Source organism: Bufo bufo, chromosome 7 (genome assembly GCF_905171765.1).
Source record: "Bufo bufo chromosome 7, aBufBuf1.1, whole genome shotgun sequence".
In the NCBI taxonomy this organism is placed as follows: Eukaryota; Metazoa; Chordata; class Amphibia; order Anura; family Bufonidae; genus Bufo; species Bufo bufo.
Genome location: NC_053395.1, coordinates 130996583 through 131017443, shown reverse-complemented (window position 1 = coordinate 131017443; position 20861 = coordinate 130996583). Strand labels below are relative to the sequence as shown.

At 47.1% G+C, this 20861-nt stretch overlaps 1 long non-coding RNA gene across 1 annotated transcript; it reads right to left on the bottom strand.

Moving 5' to 3' along the window:
* Positions 1 to 2511: 2511 nt before the first annotated feature.
* On the bottom strand, positions 2512 to 19339 carry LOC121008891. Its single transcript, XR_005780635.1, has 4 exons — positions 19309 to 19339; positions 15536 to 15539; positions 9823 to 9832; positions 2512 to 2629 (listed from the first exon to the last, which is right to left on the bottom strand). It is a non-coding gene; the product is annotated as an uncharacterized LOC121008891 (long non-coding RNA).
* Positions 19340 to 20861: the final 1522 nt, after the last annotated feature.

Below are 20861 nucleotides of genomic sequence, written 5' to 3'. Positions count from 1 at the left end.
CGCTGAAGCGCTGCGCTTAACAGTGCCCAGCGCATGCGCCGGATCTTGTGAAGTCCGGTACAGTAAGCGCCGCCCAGCTCATCAATATTCACTTCGCTGGGCGGCGCTTACTGTCCCCGACTTCACAAGATCCGGCGCATGCGCAGGGCACTGTTAAGCGCAGCGCTTCAGAGCGGGGACCGCAGAAGCCGCCCAGCAAACTGAATATTCATGAGCTGGGCGGCGCTTCAAAGCGGCAGTTGGGGGAGGCTGGCTGGGCGCAAGAGAGGTGAAACGCCGCCCCTTGGGCAGATTGAAGACCGTTGGAGCAGGTTCTAAAACGTAAGTTTACTGTATGTATAAGGTGGACAGGGGGGATACTTAGATGATTGTAATACCCATTATAAGACCTGTACTGCCATATATATACCTCAATATGCTTATTGGCCCTGTCAGTGTCCCTTTAAGGCTGTATTGCAGCTTGTACCTAACAGTGGATGTGCGCACGTCTCCTCACTCCTACACACGTCGGAGGCCTGAGGTGGAAGCAGGCCGCGGCCAGATGGGGCCGTGTGAAGTGGTCGGCTCAGGTAAGAGTCGAGCGTCGTATTCACCCAGACGGACGTTCGGGATGAGCTGGAGGGCTTGACCGGTAATTTTTTCCCCATGTGCTGCGCAGGCGTGGCAGGAGAATCTCCTTTAGCAGCTAATGGCGGCGGAGCTCTGTCTTCACGCGGCCATTCCTGAAGACGTCCAGGCCCCCGCAATGTTAGCTTTTAAGAAGGTATTCGTTAGGAATACCACTGGGTTGACCATATCCAACCCACCTAGTCTCCTTGGTCGGTAAGTGACATCTCTCTTGACTGGGTTCAGCCTGTTTCCCCATAACATCTGGAAAAACAGGCTGTAGACCATTGCCCAGAGAGAGCTTGGCAGGACACAGACAGTGCCCAAGTACAATAGTACCGGGATCAGATAAGCCTTGCACAGGTGAACCCTTTCCCTGAGGGTCAAAGACCAACCCTTCCAGCGGTCCACCTTTTGTCTTTCAGTCTGCCTTCCCAATTTTTCTGATGATAGTCCTCATCCTGGCCAAAATTGATGCCGAGAACTTTGACAGTTTTCTGAAGTTCTGGGAGAGTGCCCTGGAGATCAAAAGCAGGATCTACTTCTCCCAACCAAAGAGTTTCGCATTTATCAAGGTTGATCTGAGACCCAGAAACTTCTGAATAACGGTCCACTTCCGACATCACCCACCTCACCTCCTCACCAGAAGAGGCGAAAATGGTGACATCATCCGCATACGCTACCACCCTCAAAGACGACCCCCTTGCCCCCGCCAGTTCCATCCCCACCCCTGCTAATGGTCCACGATCTACCCTTCTAATGAAGGGATCGATCGCAAACACATACAACAAGGGGCTTAAGGGACATCCTTGACGGACACCGGAAGTCACCTCGAAGGGCTGTCCTGACCAACCATTAACCAACGGGAAGCTCTCAGCCCCTTTGTACAAAGCCTTTAGCCAATTCACAAACCTCCCCGGCAGACCGTACCACAAAAGGACGGACCACAGGTACTCGTGGTTCACCCGGTCAAAAGCTTTAGCCTGAACCAAAGTCAAAAGAAACCCCTTCCAAAGGCCCGCCCTGCCCCGCTCCACGGCCTCTCGGACACTGAGAACGGCGCTAAAAGTGCTCCGACCGGGAACTGTGCAGTGCTGAGCCCCTGAAAGAAGTCTCGGTGCAAACTTCACCAATCTATTAAAAAGTATTTTTGCCAGGATCTTTCTGTCCGTATTGAGAAGCGATATGGGTCTCCAATTCTCAATACGGGATGGATCTTTGCCCTTTGACAGAATAATCAGGGCTGACTTACCCATTGACTTTGGTAAAGTGCCAGAGGAAAGACACTCATTAAAGACCTCAGTCAAAGGAGGAACTAACTGTTCCTTGAAAGTCCTGTACCACTCAGATGTTAAGCCATCCGGACCTGGCGATTTCTTGGGCCTAAGCCCTTCAATGATCAGTCTCACTTCCTCTTCCCTGATTAGTTCAGACAAAACATCAAGAGAGGGGTCCATTCCTGCCTTGGGAACAGCTTCAGCCAAGAAAGCTGAAAACTTGTGCCGATCTAGTTCTTTCCTACTCAAGAGGTGAGAGTAGAAAGACCTGACCACCTCCAGGATCCCTGATTTGGACTTATTCAGGGATCCTGTACTATCAATCAGGCCTGTCACCAGCTTACGTTTTACTGACATCTTACAGTTGCCGTAAGGGTTGGGCGAGCGGTACTTCCCGAAATCCCTCTCGACAACCAAAGATGCGTACCTATCGTACTGACACCTCTTAAGCAAGGACTTCACACAAGAGATATCCTCATGGCTACCTCCCGTCGAGAACAGACTTTCAAGTTTCTTCCTCAGTTCCTGGTACAGATTATTTCTGTCTTGGCACCTGAGGTACGAAAGCTCTCGGAAAAGCCTCGCCGTCCTTGTTTTAAACATCTCCCACCACTCTGACTTACTGTTGCAGAGGTCCACTAACGGTTCCTGGCCCTGAAAGAACTCCTTGAAGGATTGTCTTATTGTCGCATCTTCCAGGAGAGATGAATTCAACTTCCACAAACCTCTGCCCATACAGGGAGTCTCTGCAACATTTAAAGAAAAACAAATTAAACAGTGATCGGAGAAAACCACTTCCTCAGTCTTCAAGACCGAGAAAACAGCTTCCCCCTTCAAATAAAACCTATCTATCCTAGACCTATTGCTACCTTGATGAAAAGTGAAGTCCACGTGGTCTGGCTTATGCTTTAAATGAGCATCCACCAGACTAGCTTCCTCAACTATCTTACTCAATACGACGCCATCAGTATCCAGCCTGACTCTGGAGCCTCCCCTATCACAGACTCTTGTCACATTGTTGAAGTCTCCACCAAAGATCACCTGACGGCTGGAAAAAAGGTAAGGTTTAATCCTCATGAGGAGACATTTACGATCCCACCTAGTTTGTGGACCATAGATGTTAATGAGCCTCAGCTCTTGTCCTCCCATGAGCACATCCAGGATCAGAGGATCAGGCACCTTCCCATTTCTAGTTCAATTACTCTCCTGCATTCCACTCTTCCAGCGGTTTTAAAAAGTACCGCTACCCCGCTACGTGTTTCGGCCGCAAGAGACCAGAAAGATGGACCATGCCTCCACTCTCTCTCTGCTTTCTCCAACAACTCCGTGAAAGTCAACCAGGTCTCTTGCAAAAATAAAATATCAGCATCAAAATGGCTGAAAAAATCAAAGGCCACATAACGAGCCACGTCTGACTTAATGCTAGCAACGTTAATGCTTGCTAGCGTCAACAGGGTGAGTTCCGCCATCATAAGTGATTGAACTAGATAGCTTTCTTCTTAACCCCACTGCCACCCTCACCATCACAACCATGTGACTCCTCACTTTCTTTCTGCCTTTTCAGGCATTTGGAGACATCCATATCACATTTCTCTTTGTCCACAGGATCTGACTTGGCCCCCCCTCCACAAGGTTTCCCCTCTGAAGGGCGGGGCCCGGCAACCCTTCTCACCCTCCGGCACAGCATCCCTCGCATCCCCCTCAGCCAAGCCAGCCTCGGAGGTATCGCTTAGGACGCCATACCGGTTGGAGACTTCCACAAGAGGGGCACCAGCCGAAACCTTCCTTGGTATCTGGTCAAGGGAGAGTGGGATGGACGGATCCCACTCAAGAGAGGCCTTCCTGCCCTCTCTCTTGCTGTTTCTATTCTTACCCTGCTTGTTCCTCCTCCTCACCAACCATTCACTGTCCTCCTCATCCACACTATCCCCACCTGAGGAGACAGAGACAGCGGAGAGGTTGGCCTCTTCGGGATGAACTCCGGGGTTCCCATCATCATCACTGTCATCTTGGCCACTGTTGGCCGGATTCTCAACTCGGCTACCAGTTGAGGGATCAGCTGCCTCCTGCTCCCTCTGTTTGCTGCGTTGTTCCTGCCACCTGGCCCTAGCTGCCGTAATTTGTTTTACCTTATCGGAATCCTTTTTGCTTCCTCCAGTGCTGGGATCCCCGGCACTTGTCCCCTCACCAGCCTGCCCAGTCCCGGCAGCAGACTCTTCACCAACTGCAGGCCCAGCCTTGCGGCTAGTATCTGCCTGGTTCAGAGCCTGTCCCTGAGCCTGGTTGGCAAAGGCAAGCGGACAGCGACTAAACGGGTGACCCAGGTCTCCACACAGGTTACACCTGATCTTCCGACAGGTTGCGGCAAGATGGTCACTCCCTCCACACCTCACGCACCTCTGGGTCTTACATTGTGCACTGAAGTGTGTGGGGTCGCCGCACCTGTGGCAGACCTTTGGCTGCCCCTGGTAAAAAAACATTATCCGATCCCTCCCTATGAAGGCCGAGGAGGGGATATGGGTAACAGAATTTCCCTGGGCCCTCAACATTATGTTAAAGGTCCAGGCCCCTGACCAAATACTGTGCTCGTCCAGGACCTTGGCTGGGTAGCCCAATTCACCGTAGCGACCCAGCCAGGTCGCTATGTCTACACTAGAAAGAGACTCATTACAAGTTAACACAGTCACTTTCTTCACCTTGTTCTGGCGGGTGATAGCCTGGACGGCAAAACCCTGCCACTCCGGGGTGTTCTTTATCAGCTCATATCTGGACCAGAAGAGCTCAAGCACCTCTGATCGGACAAAGCTAACGTCAAAGAACTTGGTCCCGTAGGGATGGATGAGGGCATAGATGTCTTTCGCCTCAAAACCCATCTGCAGGAAAAGCTCCACAACAGTCTTCCTGGAAGGTGTTGCTTCCTTACCTTTCCAAAACAGACGGGCCACATTCCTACGGTCCCCCCCCGGGTGTGGGGCGAGTCCAGACGGTCTCACCCCCCTTTTGCTCTCGGAAGGTTCTCAGCCCGTGTCTCTCCGTCCAGAAAGAAAGGTCAACTGATTCACCCTCTACTTGTATGGAGGTCTCCGCACCCTCTTTCAAGGCCCCCAAGAAGCGCCGTTGCAAGTTACCCTTGCCAGATCCTGTGATCAAAGAGTCCCGCGTTCCCTGCTGAACGATATTTGAAAACGTACGTTTAGCATTTTTTCCCTGTCTCACCCTTTCTTCCTCCTCCTCCTCTTTTCTCAATTTCTCCATATCCTCAGCAGTCAAAATCCTTTCATCATATTCTTCCATATCTATATTTTCACCACCTACAACATTCCCACTTACATCATTTCCACTCATTTCCATATTTTCACTTACTTTTGTATTCCCACTTGCATCCACACTTGGTCCTGCATTACTGACTCCATTCTCCTCTTCTTTCATACTACCTTTCATATCTCTTTTTGCTTCGTTCACTCCACTTTTCACCACATGCTTATCACTTTTACCCCGGGGATCACCACTCACTCCCCCTAGACTGGCCGGGTTCTCCCCACTTGGCTCTCCTGACCTTAGTGGTGCCTTTGCAGGCACCACCACCCCCTCTACCGCAGAAGGAGCCACCTTGTCCGTCCTTTTCGTGACCTCTTCCGCCCTCACCTCGTCGGTCTTTACCTTGTCCGCAGCCATAATCTCCCGCTCTGTACAACCTAGCTCCACATCAGGAGCTAGGCTGGGCTCAGCAGCGGGTTTTGAAGTGTTTGAAGGGCCATACACCAACACCTCTCTCTCCACAACTTTGGTTCTATTTTTTTTTCCTTTACTTTCTCCTCTTCAGGAATCTCCTCATCTCCAAAATAGAGCCTACCTACCAGGGATTCCAGCTGCCTGATGCTCTGCAATATCAAACCACCAGACTCACCTTCATCCCCGGAGGCTGCTCCCTGACTCCAAGAGGGTTCTCCCTGCCCTGCTGGCAAGGAGTCCTGCCCAGAATTTTTGGCCACTACTGTTTTTATCGGGCTCCTGATTTTGGAATTTTTCCATAAATGGACCGCCATTTTTTTCTATTGCCAGTTTATTTTCTTCCTGTATCATTATCTCCTCCTCTAGCTTATCCAGCTTAGAGGAGAGAAAAGTTTTTTTACGCTTAGGCAATAAGCCCTCCTGTAGCTTTATATTCTTTTGTTCTAATTTAACTTTTCTCAAGTCTTTTTTTATTTCATCATATAGCTTTAAATAAAAAGCCACTCTTAAAGCAAAAATGTCTGCAGTATCTGTGGGGCCTTGCACACCCCAGTTGCGGAACACCTTGGTCATATCCACACCAGCCCCACCTAGGTGAGACAAACCAGACTCTCCAGGGCGAGATACACTTGCTCCACTGATCCCGGAAATCTTTCCCATCTGCTTATCCATTAACACTTTAGGGCCATCCACCCTCCGCGCTGCTTGTTCAGCAGCACAACCTTTTTTTTACCGTGCCCACCACTTGTTCAGTAGTGGACATTTTTGCATTACAGGGCTTAACCACATAGACGCTGGCCTGGTCAAGGGTCGAGTCCAAGCTCCTGCCTTTTTTAATATTTCCCCGGGTCTTCCCCGAGAGACGAGTCTCCGGGGCTCTCCTTCCCACTGCGCTCCTCTCTGGGGCGCTGGATTGCAAAACGTTCGCAAAGGTCCCGTGTCGCTTACCTCCTCCTGGCTGCGACACTACCCCTGATCATTTCATACCTTCAGACGTTGTGTCCAATGTCTCTGGACTGCATGATCCCTCTGTACCTTCAATTTCCACCTCCACTTCATACACCACAGGTGCAGGCTTATCCTGTGTCGGATCCATTGCTTCCATCGCCATGCCACTGTTGCGGCTGCCCGATATAGAACACCGGACGGCCGCAGCCCGGGTGTCCATACCGGGAGAGAACGCCATTCCCTGGGGAAAGGGCAGCGCTCTCCCTGGCAAACACTGTTGGCCTCCAGGCCCTGACTCCAAGCCTTTCCTGCAGCTCTCACCTTCCAGAACCTGGGATGATGTCACACTGGTCAGCTGACAGGAAGTGATGCAAGCAGGAAGGCCCACACAGACTGTATTGTGGCCACTGGCTAGTGGCTAGGCCTCCACTTATACCGTTACAGGGTGTCACTCACTCACAAATACCTTGCAGATAAAAAAAAAATCTATTTAATATATTTCTGTGATATAATCACAGTTGCAAGCCAGTGTGTGTTAGGCCCACACAGACTGTATTGTGGCCACTGGCTAGTGGCTAGGCCTCCACTTATACCGTTACAGGGTGTCACTCACTCACAAATACCTTGCAGATAAAAATAAATTCTATTTAATATTTTTCTGTGATATAATCACAGTTGCAAGCCCGTGTGTGTCAGGCCCACACAGACTGTATTGTGGCCACTGGCTAGGCCTCCACTTATACCGTTACAGGATGTCACTCACTCAAATACCTTTCAGATAAAAAAAATTATATTTAATATTTTTCTGCGATCTAATCACAGTTGCAAGCCCGTGTGTGTCAGGCCCACACAGACTGTACTGTGCCCACTGCCCACCACTTATATAGGGTGGCACAGTACCTTGCACGAATAGTAACACTTATCTAATAAAAAATGACAGGCAGAGGCAGGCCACGCCGCAGGGGCCGTAGTGTTCGTGGTGCTGTGATTTCCACTGGCCCTGGAATAATGCCCAGTGTTCAGAGGCCACGTACCCTGAACCCGAAAAATTCTGAGAAAATAGTTGACTGACTTACACAGGACACCCAATCTTCAACAGCTTCCGCTAAGAACCTTGACGCACCATCCTCCTCCAGCTCAGCTTTGGTCACCTGCTCTCAAGTTACCACTCTCCCGCCCTCCGCCACCACCACCACTACCACCACAGCCACCACAGCCTCTTCACTTGATCCCTCAGAGGAGTTATTTACACATCAGTTGGATGAAATTAATGATGCGCAACCATTATTGCCAGAGGATGGAGATAACAGGGATATGTCTCAGTCAGGCAGCATTACACACATGGACGTACAGTGTGATGATGATGATGATGTTGTACCCGCTGCTGCTTCCTTTGCTGAGGTGTCAGATACAAGTGAAGTGGTTGATGATGACGATGTGTCCGTGGATGCCACGTGGGTGCCTGCTCGAAGAGAAGAAGAAGAGGGGGAAAGTTCAGAAAGGGAGACAGAGAGAAGGAGGAGACGAGTTGGAAGCAGGGGGAGGTCGTCGCAGGGAGCTAGTGGCACAGTCAGACAGCATGTATCTGCACCCGGGGTCAGCCAGACAGCACGCCAATCAACGCATGCTGTTGCCACCACCAGAATGCCGTCATTGCAAAGCTCAGCAGTGTGGCATTTTTTTTGTGTGTCTGCCTCTGACAACAGCGATGCCATTTGCAACCTGTGCCAAAAGAAACTGAGTCGTGGGAAATCCAACACCCACCTAGGTACAACTGCTTTGCGAAGGCACATGATCGCAAATCACAAATGCCTATGGGATCAACACATGATGACGAGTAGAAGCAGCACACAAGCTCAAAGCCACCATCCTCCTCCTGGTCCAGCATCTTCAGCAACGTCAACCACTGCTGTCCTCCTTGCCCCCTCTCAACCACCCGCCACTCCGCCTCTCACCTTCAGCAGTTCCATCTCATCTGCCCACAGTCAGGTGTCTGTAAAGGAAATGTTTGAGCGTAGGAAGCCAATGTCACAGAGTCACCCCCTTGCCCGGCGTCTGACAGCTGGCTTGACGGAACTCTTAGCCCGCCAGCTTTTACCATACCAGCTGGTGGAGTCTGAGGCCTTCAAAAAATTTGTCGCTATTGGGACACCACAGTGGAAGGTACCCGGACGAATTTTTTTTTCAAAAAAGGCAATCCCAAACCTCTACTCAGTGATTGAAAAGGAAGTCATGGCATCTCTGGCATACAGTGTTGGGGCAAGGGTCCATCTGACCACTGATACCTGGTCTGCAAAGCACGGTCAGGGCAGGTATATCACCTACACTGCGCATTGGGTCAACCTACTGATGGCGGACAAGCATGGAATGCCTGGCTCTGCAGCGGAGTTGGTGACACCGCCACGACTTGCAGGCAGGCCTACTGCCACCTCCTCTACTCCTCCTACTCCATCCTCTTCCATAACCTCCTCGGCTGAGTCCTCTTCTGCTGCGGTGTCTGGCTGCACATCAACTGAATCCCCCCAGCTCCCCAGGGGCTATTCCACATCCCGGATACGACAGTGTCACGCTGTCTTGGGGTTGAGTTGCCTGAAAGGAGAGAGCCACACCGGACCAGCACTCCTGTCCGCCCTGAATGCACAGGTGGATCAGTGGCTGACCCCGCACCAACTGGAGATCGGCAAAGGGGTGTGTGACAATGGAAGCAATTTGTTGGCGGCATTGAATTTGGGCAAGTTGTCACATGTGCTGTGCATGGCACATGTGTTGAATCTCATCGTACAATGCTTTGTGTCTAAGTACCCAGGCTTACAGGACGTCCTCAAGCAGGCCAGGAAGGTGTGTGGCCATTTCAGGCGTTCCTACACGGCCATGGCGCACTTTTCAGACATTCAGCGCCGAAACAACATGACAGTGAGACGCTTGATTTGCGACAGCCCGACACGTTGGAATTCAACACTCCTAATGTTCAACCGCCTGCTCCAACAAGAAAAAGCCGTCAACAAGTATTTGTATGACCGGGGTGCTAGGAGAGCCTCTGCGGAGCTGGGAATTTTTTTGCCACGTTACTGGACACTCATGCGCAATGCCTGTATGCTCATGCGTCCTTTTGAGGAGGTGACAAACCTAGTCAGTCGCACCGAAGGCACCATTAGCGACCTCATCCCATTTGTTTTCTTCCTGGAGCGTGCCCTGCGAAGAGTGCTGGATCAGGCTGTAGATGAGCGTGAAGAGGAAGAGTTGTGGTCACCATCACCACCAGAAACAGCCTTGTCATCATCTCTTGCCGGACCTGCGGCAACGCTGCAAGAGGACTATGAGGAAGAGGAGTCAGAGGAGGAATGTGGCTTTGAGGAGGAGGAAGACCAACCACAGCAGGCATCCAAGGGTGCTCGTTGTTGTCATCTATCTGGGACTCGTGGTGTTGTACGTGGCTGGGGTGAAGAACAGACCGTCAATGACATCTGTGAGGATGAGGAACGGGAAATGAGTAGCTCGGCATCCAACCTTGTGCAAATGGGGTCTTTCATGCTGTCATGTCTGTTTAGGGACCCTCGTATAAAAAGGATGAAGGAGAACGACCTGTACTGGGTGGCCATAAAAAGTCACATTACGAAAATTCGCAAACAACACTACTCCTAAAGTCAAATATATTGCAGCCTTCTCATTGGCCCACAAGCTAGAAGCAGGGAGAGATCATGTGTACTGATTAAAAAAAAATCGAATATTCAAAATTACGAATATACACTCACCTAAAGAATTATTAGGAACACCATACTAATACGGTGTTGGACCCCCTTTTGCCTTCAGAACTGCCTTAATTTTACGTGGCATTGATTCAACAAGGTGCTGATAGCATTCTTTAGAAATTTTGGCACATATTGATAGGATAGCATCTTGCAGTTGATGGAGATTTGAGTAGGGATGAGCGAACCCGAACTGTATAGTTCGGGTTCGTACCGAATTTTGGGGTGTCCGTGACACGGACCCGAACCCGAACATTTTCGTAAAAGTCCGGGTTCGGGTTCGGTGTTCGGCGCTTTCTTGGCGCTTTTTGAAAGGCTGCAAAGCAGCCAATCAACAAGCGTCATACTACTTGTCCCAAGAGGCCATCACAGCCATGCCTACTATTGGCATGGCTGTGATTGGCCAGTGCACCATGTGACCCAGCCTCTATTTAAGCTGGAGTCACGTAGCGCCGCACGTCACTCTGCTATGATCAGTATAGGGAGAGGTTGCAGCTGCGACGTTAGGGCGAGATTAGGCAGATTAACTCCTCCAAAAGACTTCATTCTGTGATCGATCTGCAGCTGTGGATCATTGAAGTGCTATTATTGACTTGCTCACTTTTTTGAGGCTGCCCAGAGCGTTTTTAGATCACTTTTTTTCTGGGGTGATCGGCGGCCATTTTGTGACTTGTGGTGCGCCAGCACGAGCTATCACCAAGTGTATTTAACCATCGATAGTGTGGTTATTTTGTGCTATATCCTACATCAGCTGCAGGCTGAGCCTGTGTCACCGAAGTGCATTTAACCATCAACAGTCTGGTTATTTTTTGGCCATATACTACATTAGCTGCAGGCTGAGCCTGTGTCACCCAAGTGCATTTAACCATCAACAGTGTGGTTATTTTTTGGCCATATATTACATCAGGGGCAAGTTGAGCCTGTCACCCAGCGCCTAAAAAATAGGCCTGACATTTCTATTCAACCAAATCTGCACAGTTTTACAGTTGTGTTCAAAATTATTCAACCCCCAATGCTGTAAAGGGTTTTAGGGAATTTAGCTTACATTTGTAATTGTGTTCAGAATGAAATCTTACAAGGACTTTTTAAAGAACCAAATGCAACTAAAATGACATCAATTGTTTTTGTAATACAGTATTACATGTTTTTTTTTGTGATTTCTTCATTGACACAATTATTCAACCCCTTAAAGACTACCACTCTTAAGAACAGAGGTTCATTCAAGTGTTTTCGATCAGGTATTGAAAACACCTGTGGATGTCAAGGAGCAGCAATCAAGCATAATAAGCACCAATTAGGCAGATTTAAAAGGACTGTGATACTCAGCTCCTTCTAGACATTTACTGGTGTGTTTACAAACATGGTGAAGTCAAGAGAATGGTCCAGGAAGACAAGAGAAGAGGTGATTTCTCTTCACAGGAAGGACAATGGCTATAAGAAGATTGCAAAGATGTTAAACATACCAAGAGACACCATAGGAAGCATCATTTGCAAATTCAAGGCAAAGGGCACTGTTGAAACGCTACCTGGTCGTAGCATAAAGAAGATGCTGACTTCGACTGCTGTGCGCTACCTAAAGCGAAAAGTGGAGAAAAGTCCCTGTGTGACTGCTGAGGAACTGAAAAAAGATTTGTCAAATGTGGGTACTGAAGTTTCAGCTCAGACAATAAGGCGCACACTGCGTAATGAAGGCCTCCATGCCAGAACTCCCAGGCGCACCCCCTTGCTGTCTCCAAAGAATAAGAGGAGTTGACTGCGTATGCCAAAAGTCATGTGGACAAACCACAAAAGTTTTGGGATAGTGTTCTGTGGACTGATGAAACAAAATTAGAACTGTTTGGGCCCATGGATCAATGCTATGTTTGGAGGAGGAATAACAAGGCCTATGCAGAAAATAACACCTTGCCTACTGTGAAGCATGGCGGGGAGTCAATCATGCTTTGGGGCTGTTTTGCTTCTACAGGTACAGGGAAGCTTCAGCGTGTGCAAGGTACCATGAATTCTCTTCAGTACCAGGAGATATTAGATGAAAATGTGATGCAGTTCGTCACAAACCTGAGGCTTGGGAGACGTTGGACCTTTCAACAGGACAATGATCCCAAGCATACCTCCAAGTCCACTAGAGCATGGTTGCAGATTAAAGGCTGGAACATTTTGAAGTGGCCATCGCAGTCACCAGACTTAAATCCGATTGAGAACCTCTGGTGGGACTTAAAGAAAGCAGTTGCAGCGCGCAAGTCTAAGAATGTGACTGAACTGGAGGCTTTTGCCCATGAAAAATGGGCGAAGATACCCGTAGATCGCTGCAAGACACTTGTGTCAAGCTATGCTTCACGTTTAAAAGCTGTTATAACTGGAAAAGGATGTTGTACTAAGTACTAAGATTGAATGTCACTTGGGGGTTGAAAAAAAAAAGTGAAAATGATGTGAGCACAGAAAAGACAGTTGTGGTTATTTCATTATAAATGTTATGTTATATTTGTCTGACTTACAAGTGCCTCTTTGATTTAATTGTAAACAAGATGACTGAAATGATCAAAATCAATGTCAAACTGGCCAAAACACTCAATTTCAGTGGGGGTTGAATAATTTTGAATACAACTGTAGCTGGTCAAGTTATTTGTAGTGACCGTAAAAGCAGACTTTTTGTTCTGGGTTGAAAAAGCATTCCCAAATTTGCCATTCTGAAAATAACTAGTTTGTGGTATTTGAGGCCTACTTGAAATCTATCCCAAAAAGAAAATCTTACATTGAAGGTATTGATAGTGTCATTCAGAAAAACCTAAGACACACGCTAGCGTGCTGATAGAAGTGTCATTCTGTGATTAAACCTATAACTGTCACACAGCGCAAAAAAAAACAGGTCTCACATCTCTATTCAACCAAATCTGCACAGTTTTAGCTGGTCAAGTTATTTGTAGTGACCGTAAAAGCAGACTTTTTGTTCTGGGTTGAAAAAGCATTCCCAAATTTGCCATTCTGAAAATAACTAGTTTGTGGTATTTGAGGCCTACTTGAAATCTATCCCAAAAAGAAAATCTTACATTGAAGGTATTGATAGTGTCATTCAGAAAAACCTAAGACACACGCTAGCGTGCTGATAGAAGTGTCATTCTGTGATTAAACCTATAACTGTCACACAGCGCAAAAAAAAAACAGGTCTCACATCTCTATTCAACCAAATCTGCACAGTTTTAGCTGGTCAAGTTATTTGTAGTGACCGTAAAAGCAGACTTTTTGTTCTGGGTTGAAAAAGCATTCCCAAATTTGCCATTCTGAAAAGAACTAGTTTGTGGTATTTGAGGCCTACTTGAAATCTATCCCAAAAAAGAAAATCTTACATTGAAGGTATTGATAGTGTCATTCAGAAAAACCTAAGACACACGCTAGCGTGCTGATAGAAGTGTCATTCTGTGATTCAACCTATAACTGTCACACAGCGCAAAAAAAAACAGGTCTCACATCTCTATTCAACCAAATCTGCACAGTTTTAGCTGGTCAAGTTATTTGTAGTGACCGTAAAAGCAGACTTTTTGTTCTGGGTTGAAAAAGCATTCCCAAATTTCCCATTCTGAAAATAACTAGTTTGTGTTATTTGAGGCCTACTTGAAATCTATCCCAAAAAGAAAATCTTACATTGAAGGTATTGATAGTGTCATTCAGAAAAACCTAAGACACACGCTAGCGTGCTGATAGAAGTGTCATTCTGTGATTAAACCTATAACTGTCACACAGCGCAAAAAAAAACAGGTCTCACATCTCTATTCAACCAAATCTGCACAGTTTTAGCTGGTCAAGTTATTTGTAGTGACCGTAAAAGCAGACTTTTTGTTCTGGGTTGAAAAAGCATTCCCAAATTTGCCATTCTCAAAATAACTAGTTTCTGGTATTTGAGGCCTACTTGAAATCTATCCCAAAAAGAAAATCTTACATTGAAGGTATTGATAGTGTCATTCAGAAAAACCTAAGACACACGCTAGCGTGCTGATAGAAGTGTCATTCTGTGATTAAACCTATACCTGTCACACAGCGCAAAAAAAAACAGGCCTCACATCTCTATTTAACCAAATCTGTACTGTTTTAGCTGGTCAAGTTATTTGTAGTGACCGTAAAAGCACACTTTTTGTTCTGGGTTGAAAAACCATTCCCAAATTTGCCATTCTCAAAATAACTAGTTTCTGGTATTTGAGGCCTACTTGAAATCTATCCCAAAAAGGATATCTTACATTGAAGGTACTGATAGTGTCATTCAGAAAAACCTAAGACACACGCTACCGTGCAGATAGAAGTCTGATTCTGAGATTAAACCTATAACTGTCACACAGCGCAAAAAAAAACAGGTCTCACATCTCTATTCAACCAAATCTGCACAGTTTTAGCTGGTCAAGTTATTTGTAGTGACCGTAAAAGCAGACTTTTTGTTCTGGGTTGAAAAAGCATTCCCAAATTTGCCATTCTCAAAATAACTAGTTTGTGGTATTTGAGGCCTACTTGAAATCTATCCCAAAAAGAAAATCTTACATTGAAGGTATTGATAGTGTCATTCAGAAAAACCTAAGACACACGCTAGCGTGCTGATAGAAGTTTCATTCTGTGATTAAACCTATACCTGTCACACAGCGCAAAAAAAAAACAGGCCTCACATCTCTATTTAACCAAATCTGTACTGTTTTAGCTGGTCAAGTTATTTGTAGTGACCGTAAAAGCACACTTTTTGTTCTGGGTTGAAAAACCATTCCCAAATTTGCCATTCTCAAAATAACTAGTTTCTGGTATTTGAGGCCTACTTGAAATCTATCCCAAAAAGGATATCTTACATTGAAGGTACTGATAGTGTCATTCAGAAAAACCTAAGACACACGCTACCGTGCAGATAGAAGTCTGATTCTGAGATTAAACCTTAACCTGTCACACAGTGCAAAAAAAAACAGGTCTCCCATTTCTATTCAAGCAAATCTGTACTGTTTAATCTGGTCAAGTTATTTGTAGCGACCGTAAAAGCCCTATTTTTTTTCTGGGTTGAAAAACTATTCCCAAATTTGCCATTCTCAAAATAACTAGTTTCTGGTATTTGAGGCCTACTTGAAATCTATCCCAAAAAGGATATCTTACATTGAAGGTACTGATAGTGTCATTCAGAAAAACCTAAGACACACGCTACCGTGCAGATAGAAGTCTGATTCTGTGATTAAACCTTAACCTGTCACACAGTGCAAAAAAAAAAACAGGTCTCACATTTCTATTCAATGGTCTGCCGGGTGTTCACTCCAAGGTCATGGAAGTCACGCCTGCGGCCACCCCTGTTCTCCGAGGGATATGTCCTGAAATCCAGCTGAAAGCTGCAGAACATCAGTCGGAGGTCTCTCCACTACTGGCGGGCCTCTCTGGCGCCCTCTTCCCACAAGCAAAGGCTCGGCTGGTGGCTGCTGGGGTCTTTCAATGCGTCTAGGTTCTTGAGCCTCTTGCTCCTGTCCAGGCTGTCCTTGGCTGGGCTGCCCCCTGGCACGTGCTCTTCCGCGGGCTCTGGCTCGTCCACTCATCTTCTATTCCTGAGAGGATATAAACCGCTAATAAGGTCAATCTGCCGCCTAGCAGCTCCGCCGTGGCACAATCACCTCAGAACTCGCACACTGGTGACTTTAGGTATCTTCACTGGTCACTTTGAGCAGAATGATGACATCCGAGTCACGGCACCAAATGTAACCCTCTTTTCCTTGCACCATCTGCGACACCTCCAGCTTTCACACTCACTCGGTCACCAGCTCCTCCAGGCATAAACTCTAAGTGGACTCTAAGGGACGACACTCAGGTCTTCTGTGGTTTAAAGCTTTATTGAGGTGTAGTGCACTTGGCTGGAGCCTGTAATACAACAGGGAAAAACTGCCACTATGTGGTATACAGCCAGGTCACCAGCCCACCTATATCATAACAGGCATTCATTATATTACATTCCCACATACATGTTACAGGATATAACAAAGCATACAGAAAAATGAACAAGAGAAAATCATTTACAAAGATATTGCAGCAGGGTGACCTGGAATACAGCATGTCTTGCAGCCATTTTAGGAAGAACACATGTCTCTTTAACTGTACATCATCTACTCAGCCTAGCATGTGCTGCAGGGTTTAAAGGCTGCTAAAAAACATACAGTCACCTCTTTACATTCTACAGAACTATTATGGGTATATATTATAACTTTTTACAATAGATAAATGAACTTTAGCTTTAGAGAACTTAGACAGAGATCCTACCTACTTCACAGTAAATGTCTGCACTGAGGAGACCAAACCAAGTAGCAGAATACACAGGGGGCTTTCTGGAAGAGTCCACTGTAAAGACTCTGTCTGTTAAAACTTTCCTCAGTTATCTAATAGCACATTTGAAGAGGTTTATTTAGCATGTCCTGACTCTCTGCTAACAGCTTATGAATATATGGAACTATATTTAACAAGTGATCATTGCTGCAGCTCCTGTATATTGGTATGACCCTATTGCAAACCTGCAGACTGGATATTTGGTGAAACTTCATGTGGTTCATATCGACTGTACTACACCACTGACTTGGTGGCCTGTTCCAGTGGTGGGTGACGTGAAGCCTGATTCTCTGCTATGACATGAAGACAGATTCTGCGCTGACATAAGGCCAGATTCTCTGTTACGGGACCTCTCTCCTCTGCCTGGGTGCCTGGGCCTAAATGTGTGACAGTGGCCTGTTCCAGTGGTGGGTGACGTGAAGCCTGATTCTCTGCTATGACATGAAGACAGATTCTGCGCTGACATAAGGCCAGATTCTCTGTTACGGGACCTCTCTCCTCTGCCTGGGTGCCTGGGCCTAAATGTGTGACAGTGGCCTGTTCCAGTGGTGGGTGACGTGAAGCCTGATTCTCTGCTATGACATGAATACAGATTCTGCGCTGACATAAGGCCAGATTCTCTGTTACGGGACCTCTCTCCTCTGCCTGGGTGCCTGGGCCTAAATGTGTGACAGTGGCCTGTTCCAGTGGTGGGTGATGTGAAGCCTGATTCTCTGCTATGACATGAAGACAGATTCTGCGCTGACATAAGGCCAGATTCTCTGTTACGGGACCGCTCTCCTCTGTCTGGGTGCCGGGGCCTAAATGTGTGACAGTGGCCTGTTCCAGTGGTGGGTGACGTGAAGCCTGATTCTCTGCTATGACATAAAGACAGATTCTGCGCTGACATAAGGCCAGATTCTCTGTTACGGGACCTCTCTCCTCTGCCTGGGTGCCTGGGCCTAAATGTGTGACAGTGGCCTGTTCCAGTGGTGGGTGACGTGAAGCCTGATTCTCTGCTATGACATGAAGACAGATTCTGCGCTGACATAAGGCCAGATTCTCTGTTACGGGACCGCTCTCCTCTGCCTGGGTGCCGGGGCCTAAATGTGTGACAGTGGCCTGTTCCAGTGGTGGGTGACGTGAAGCCTGATTCTCTGCTATGACATGAAGACAGATTCTGCGCTGACATAAGGCCAGATTCTCTGTTACGGGACCTCTCTCCTCTGCCTGGGTGCCTGGGCCTAAATGTGTGACAGTGGCCTGTTCCAGTGGTGGGTGACATGAAGCCTGATTCTCTGCTATAACATGAAGACAGATTCTGCGCTGACATAAGGCCAGATTCTCTGTTACGGGACCGCTCTCCTCTGTCTGGGTGCCGGGGCCTAAATGTGTGACAGTGGCCTGTTCCAGTGGTGGGTGACGTGAAGCCTGATTCTCTGCTATGACATGAAGACAGATTCTGCGCTAACATAAGGCCAGATTCTCTGTTACGGGACCTCTCCTCTGCCTGGGCCTAAATGTGTGACAGTGCCCTGTTCCAGTGGTGGGTGACGTGAAGCCTGATTCTCTGCTATGACATGGAGACTGATTCTGCGCTGACATGAAGCCAGATTCTCTGCTATGGCATGAAGAGACTGATTCTCTGCTGACATGAAGCCAGATTCTCTGCTATGGGACCTCTGTCCAATTGATATTGGTTCATTTTTATTTTTTTAATTTTAATTTTAATTCATTTCCCTATCCACATTTGTTTGCAGGGGATTTACCTACATGTTGCTGCCTTTTGCATCCCTCTAGCTCTTTCCTGGGCTGTTTTACAGCCTTTTTAGTGCCCAAAAGTTCGGGTCCCCATTGACTTCAATGGGGTTCGGGTTCGGGACGAAGTTCGGTTCGGGTTCGGATCCCGAACCCGAACATTTACGGGAAGTTCGGCCGAACTTCTCGAACCCGAACATCCAGGTGTTCGCTCAACTCTAGATTTGAGGGATGCACATCCAGGGCACGAAGTTCCCGTTCCACCACATCCCAAAGATGCTCTATTGGGTTGAGATCTGGTGACTGTGGGGGCCATTTTAGTACAGTGAACTCATTGTCATGTTCAAGAAACCAATTTGAAATGATTCGAGCTTTGTGACATGGTGCATTATCCTGCTGGAAGTAGCCTTCAGAGGATGGATACATGTTCTCATTCTGTTTACGCCAAATTCGGACTCTACCATTTGAATGTCTCAACAGAAATCGAGACTCATCAGACCAGGCAACATTTTTCCAGTCTTCAACAGTCCAATTTTGGTGAGCTTGTGCAAATTGTAGCCTCTTTTTCCTATTTGTAGTGGAGATGAGTGGTACCCGGTGGGGTTTTCTGCTGTTGTAGCCCATCCGCCTCAAGGTTGTGCGTGTTGTGGCTTCACAAATGCTTTGCTGCATACCTCGGTTGTAACGAGTGGTTATTTCAGTCAACGTTGCTCTTCTATCAGCTTGAATCAATCGGCCCATTCTCCTCTGACCTTTAGCATCCACAAGGCATTTTTGCCCACAGGACTGCCGCATACTGGATGTTTTTCCCTTTTCACACCATTCTTTGTAAACCCTAGAAATGGTTGTGCGTGAAAATCCCAGTTACTGAGCAGATTGTGAAATACTCAGACCGACCCGTCTGGCACCAACAACCATGCCACGCTCAAAATTGCTTAAATCACCTTTCTTTCCCATTCTGACATTCAGTTTGGAGTTCAGGAGATTGTCTTGACCAGGACCACACCCCTAAATGCATTGAAGCAACTGCCATGTGATTGGTTGACTAGATAATTGCATTAATGAGAAATAGAACAGGTGTTCCTAATAATTCTTTAGGTGCGTATATATCACTATATTCGAAACATTCGCGAATTTTCGAAGTACCTAAATTCGCGATAAAAATTTGAAATTCGAATATTCGTGATCAACACTAGTCCAGAGAAGAAAAGGTGAGCGCCACCATGAGTCCTGTGTCATGTCAACAATAAAGCATCCTGAGGCTATTTATGTGTGGAGTTTTGTTACAATTGTGCATAAGAACACTGCCATGAATAAAGAATGGTATCAAAACATTCTTCAAAAGCAACTTCTCTCAACGATCCAGGAGCAATTTGGTGATAAAAAATACGGTTTCAAATATGACAAAAAACACTGCACCCTGTGTTATAGTACAGCGCTATTCCAAAGATGGAATAGACGCAGTTCTACTATAACAGCTTGACAGAGAAAGGAAGCCAGCGGCATATACTTCATATCTTTTCTCACATACAGAAAAAAGGTTCTGGGCAGCACCTTCTGATGTGAATCTTTGCATATGGATCAAAATTTCCTATCGAAACAGATCACAAGCCATTGCTCACTATTACACAAAAGGCTATGGAAAGCACCACTACATATTCAATGTGTGTTATTAAAACTACAAGAATATGACTACACAAATGGAGATTACACCGGTACGATTTCTACTACTTGATGATGGCTTATGAAGGACATGGAATGAAGAAAAAGTGGCCTCTGAAAGTTAAAAAGAAACAAGTGTGGAAATCCACATTAATGGGGTTATCTCATCTTAGACAATGGGGGCATATCTCAAGGAGAACGGAGTCGGGAATAGTTGTGGCTGGAGGACCCCGGGTTTCCCGGGGTCCATCCACCACCAGGCGCAGCTCCCCACCTCTCCCATTGAAGTGAATGGGAGCACTCCGCACATGCGCGGCCACCGCTCCCATTCATTTCTATGGGGCCGACGGAAATAGCCGAGCCATCGCTCGGCTATTTTCGGCGGCTGCATAAAAAAATGAATGGAGGGCGGCTGCGCATGCGCGGTGCGCCCTCCTCAACTTTCTTTACTCCGTTCTCCTTGTAGGTGCAGTTCCCAGAGGTGGGACCCTCACCTATCAGACAATGGGGGCATATCCTAGCGATAGGTCCCCATTGTCTATGATGGGATAACCCCTTTAATACTGTAATGGCCAGGAAAGCAGTGTCTGAGGACATGTGGAAGAAGTTTAAAAAAAACTCAGCCTCTGATTATCATTTACAAGAAGTGACATGCGTCTTGCTATTCTCTTTTTCCCAGCAGGTGTGGCCCTGGGCCTGCTCTGTCCCTCCACGCAGGCTGTGGCCTGCTTGCCATCAAATCCTATCTTCCTATGCCCTTAGGGCAGCGTTCACAGCCAAATTATCACCAGCTGATGGCTGGCCACCTGGGGGTACTTTAGGCACCTTCCCTTGT